The following is a 4,335-nucleotide window of genomic DNA, read 5'->3' on the forward strand; positions in this document are numbered from 1 at the left end:
AATTTCCAGAGGAATATCTCTGTTGACACTCCTAATTTACAAAAAGTAGACTGCGCAAGTCCACTTTGTTTGATGTGCAAGTTCATCTCCTTTTTGTTGAGGAATTCATGTTTACCTTCGTCCGTTCAGAGGATATGTCTGTTGTAACCTTTGAAGGCTTGGGGATATGCGTGAGCAAGGATGGCACCACACCAGTATGTCAGATCGATATGTTCTTTTGTAACTGTAAGTAGTATGCCTCTTTCTTTCTTTCTAAATTTAATCAACCTACTGCGAGACGTTTACTATGTGTCCAGCCATAGTACTGCACAGAAGCATTCAGAATTACAAGACGAAATTGTATGGAATTTTTTTTGTATGCTAGAGTAGCTTAAGAGTTTGACAATATCGTGCTTTGCGATTATATTAGTTTAATTATGGTTATGCATTTTCAGCAAAGCTGACTGTTTTCATTTGGATTACAGATAACAAGCCTGACCTTGGCTATCCAATGGAGTCTAAGTGCCTTGATCTGGATGCACCTGGTGTGTGCACTTTTTTGTCCTTTGCTATGCACAAAAGCTCATGGCCGGGAGAGCTGCAGTATACGGGCGGGCAGTCGAGTCCTCAGCTAAAGACAGTGCCGCGATGTGAAGCAGGTGAGTAAAGTCTCCTATGGAACAAATTAAAGGATCACAGTGAGTTGGTCTAAAAGTGAAGTTTACTTCTCTGTGTTTTTTGTCAAAACAAGCAGCCAACAAAATCACAGAATAGGAAGTTAGCATGCTCATTAGAGGCAGTGCACTTAATACATATATACTTAAATTTGCTACCACCACAGATGACCCTTGACATCAACAGCTGAGCATGTTTTATCTTTTTAGCACGTATCTAGGTGTAGTTCAGTTTACTTCTTGGCATTGTTCATATCTTGAGTGCTTGAAGTTCAGTTTGGAGGCTCTTGCCAGACAGAAGTTTGTTTTGTTTGTTAAATACTACCTTATTTAACACAAAATTCACCCCTCCTGCACATAGAACTCATTTACGGGGAAGTTCTATAAGTCCATGATTAAAGATAGATATGGTGTTTAATAAGTTCATTTCTCCTAATCTGTGAAGCTCACTTCTCCTAATCTGTGAAGCTCACTTCTCTTAATTTGCGAAGATCACATCTACTGCTATTTTCATTTCATATATTCCTGCTAGATAGCATATTTGTGAAGTTTGTGCCTGCGGAATGGATGATTCTTGTATATACAATAGTTTTATCTTATGATGATGAAATATTTTTTTATAATGTAAGAATAGAGGTTGTCTTCAGCGGGAACAACCTGCATATAAATTCACTTTTTATCACAAGTTAACAATGTGTGTGCGGGGAATTCATTTTTTAGATGCAAGTGATAGGCTGCTAGTTTAGATATTCCTGCTAGGTGAATTAGTCTTTCCAAATTTGATTTTATTTGTTAACTGAATTTTGAAGCTCACAAATGAAGAAATGTGAAGTTCAGATATAGAAACAAAGCTGCAGCCGTTGCTCCTGGTACTTGGTCTCGCCAACGACCTCACAACCAGACCCGCGGTAGTTCCCTCTATTCATAACTGAAGTTCATTTATAAATTTATGGGCATGTTTTATGCTTTGTGCTGTTATTGCTGTATGGCTGATGGAGTTCACTCTTTTCTTTTTCTGAAGTTCAGTTTGGTCTTCTCTTTAGGGCAAAGAAGGGAAAGGGAGTTCACGTACCTGTAAAAAACGAGAGGGGAAAATGCCACTGGTACACTTGTTTATTTTAGGCAGTTGGTGCACTTGATCTGGAGTTCACTCGGTGATCTCACTTAAAAGCACTAGCAGTCCGATGTAGTTCACATCGCTCTCTGCCGCGAGCACTTGCAGCTCCATCTTCAGGTTTGCGAACTGTTGATTTCTAGTTTTGGGTGATGTATTGCAAAATTGCAGCGATACAATAATTGTAACAATGCAGCACACAATGTAGTGCACGGTACATTGTACCTCAAATTTATATTTTTGTCAGGACGTTCACTTTGTTGACATAGGAAGTTCTGTATAAAAAACATTGTGGGGTGTAGCTATACAAACAAATATGCAAAAACTATTTTTCATCATCAGAAGTTCAGTTCTTTTAATCTATGGAATTAACTTCTCCTAATTGGTGACGTTCACTTCTCCTAATTGGTGAAGTTCACATCTCCTGACACTTCAATTTAGATAATCCTGGTAGGTGGATTATTCTTTTATTTCTAATCCAAGTTTCGTTCTGTGCCTCCTCTAAACCCGACCAGCACGGAGACCTTGTTTTGCAGAGATGCTGCTAGGGGTAAAGCACTAGGTTCTGTAGTGTAGTTCTACCGTTGTTACGGAGTCCAGTTCAGTTTTACCTTCACTGAAGTTCTGTTTATCCTCATGCGGGGAATTCACTTCTCATACTTCACTTATTCATAAGAGAAGTTGTGTGGCGTGAGGATTTTACTTTATTTTGTATAAAAAAGTTAAAATCAGAAGTTCATAGTATAAAAACTTAGACCAAACTAGTTTTAGTCTTACTTGCTAGTCAATTTTACAAAACAGTAGTTTGTTGTGTATGATAATAGACGTACGAAGTACACTGCATATATGAAGAGTAATTAGAATTTTGATCGCACTGCACTTGATTGTTCTCTGGCAGCTCACTAAGTCGACCCAGGAAGTCCAATCAGCATCGTCCCGAGATTCCACAACTTCAACTAAGGCAGCTGAGCGTCTCACATGCCCAGGTCAGCTTGCTACTCCTGGTGCTGATCAATATGAACTGTGGTTGCTACTTTGGTTTTCTTCTGCACATATACTTCTAGGAGTAAATTGAGTTGCTTCTGCACATAATAGTTGTACAGTGCACATAATAGCTCCGTGTTATCCGGCGAACAATGCCATCTCAGGTTCGTTTACTCATGCATGTGAGTTCATTTTCTCCCCAAGTTCATTTTATTACTGGAGTTCACTTTCTCTATTGAAGTTCAGCTTTATATTTTCATGAAGTCCAGTTTATCTGCGTATAAGTTGAAGGTTTATTGACCACTGGTATTGGTATTAGCTCTGACTGAAAATAATTCAAAATAGAAGTTCGCATGATTATTTAAAGCAGTTCACTAATTCGACTTAGACAGCTCACTCGGCGAAAAAAACATTGCACTTTATTCGATGTGAATGGTAGTGTTGATCTGTTGGCGATTTTATTCTGGCGACTTGGGCTGCGCCTGCAATAATTTCACTCTTTGATTTTGCTACTAAGTGCACTTCACCTTTTATTCAATTTCCCTTCTGGCTCCCAATTTCTTTTTGTTCTATAATGCCTAAGTGAGATCTGGTACAAGCCTGATATTATCTAGTTTGGAATATATGAAATGCCATATCCATTTTCTCTTATAATAGCAAATATTTGGTTTACGAGCATAGATTTTTGTACAGTGGTAATCAACCTGATGTTCTTCTTTTCCTATTGCAGTTTCGTGTGTGATGGTGATAGTTTACGATAAGAAAGGTGTCCATTGTCCTGCGAGCTCACTGTTGCTGCATCAATGTAGCGTAGTACAAGCTCGAACAAGTCCAATCCGCCCTGCCTTCGGCGCTCAGGACTTCACCTTTTACAACACATTTGTGCCTTGTGGGAGCATGCGTTGCCCTCGGTGTGCCGGAGCTGTGAAGTTCGGGAGGGCAGATTTTTATAAGTCCACTTTTATAAGAAGTTTGTCGAAACTTTTCTCTAGAAGCTAAATTTTGTGTGCGCTGAAAATTCATTTTGTTCTGAATGGCACGGTGCAAGTTTGAACTCCAATTTCATTTGATTGGAAGTTCCAATCATACAAGTGGGAAGACTACTTTTTTGTCGGTTCACAATTTTGATTTCCCGCAGTACACGATCATACAATAATTTTTGTGGTAGGCTTGTTTATTTTGGATAGCTCATCCGTTTGGACATAGTGCACTTGTTTATTTACTTTCATGTGAAGACCAATATTTGGTTGGAAGTTCAGTTTTACTATTATGAGAGTTCACTTTAATTGTTAAAAGTTCAAATGGTCTATTGGAGATTATACACATATTTGGCAGAAGTAATTCAATTCACCCACAAAGCTAAAAAGAAGCTCACTATTTTCAATCCTGGAAGTCCGTATCTCGGAAAAAGTTGATGTTTCATTGTCCTGAAGTTCAGTTGTATAAAAATAATGGAGAAGTTCACCGTTTAGTTTTGTATAAACATAAAATATAAGTTCACCTTATGAACATTACAAGTTCAGTGCATTCAACATTGAAGTGCGCTCTAAAAACTGTGGATTTTGAGAAAAGATAGAGTTTTGT

The 4,335-nt window shown here is 38.3% G+C and overlaps 1 long non-coding RNA gene across 1 annotated transcript; it reads left to right on the forward strand.

The window, feature by feature from the left end:
* Window positions 1-1,621: 1,621 nt before the first annotated feature.
* Window positions 1,622-3,913, forward strand: LOC127341982 (uncharacterized). The gene is made up of 3 exons (XR_007876074.2): window positions 1,622-1,887; window positions 2,666-2,753; window positions 3,482-3,913. It is a non-coding gene; the product is annotated as an uncharacterized lncRNA (long non-coding RNA).
* Window positions 3,914-4,335: the final 422 nt, after the last annotated feature.

This window comes from Lolium perenne, chromosome 3 (assembly GCF_019359855.2).
Source record: "Lolium perenne isolate Kyuss_39 chromosome 3, Kyuss_2.0, whole genome shotgun sequence".
NCBI classification, from domain to species: domain Eukaryota; kingdom Viridiplantae; phylum Streptophyta; class Magnoliopsida; order Poales; family Poaceae; genus Lolium; species Lolium perenne.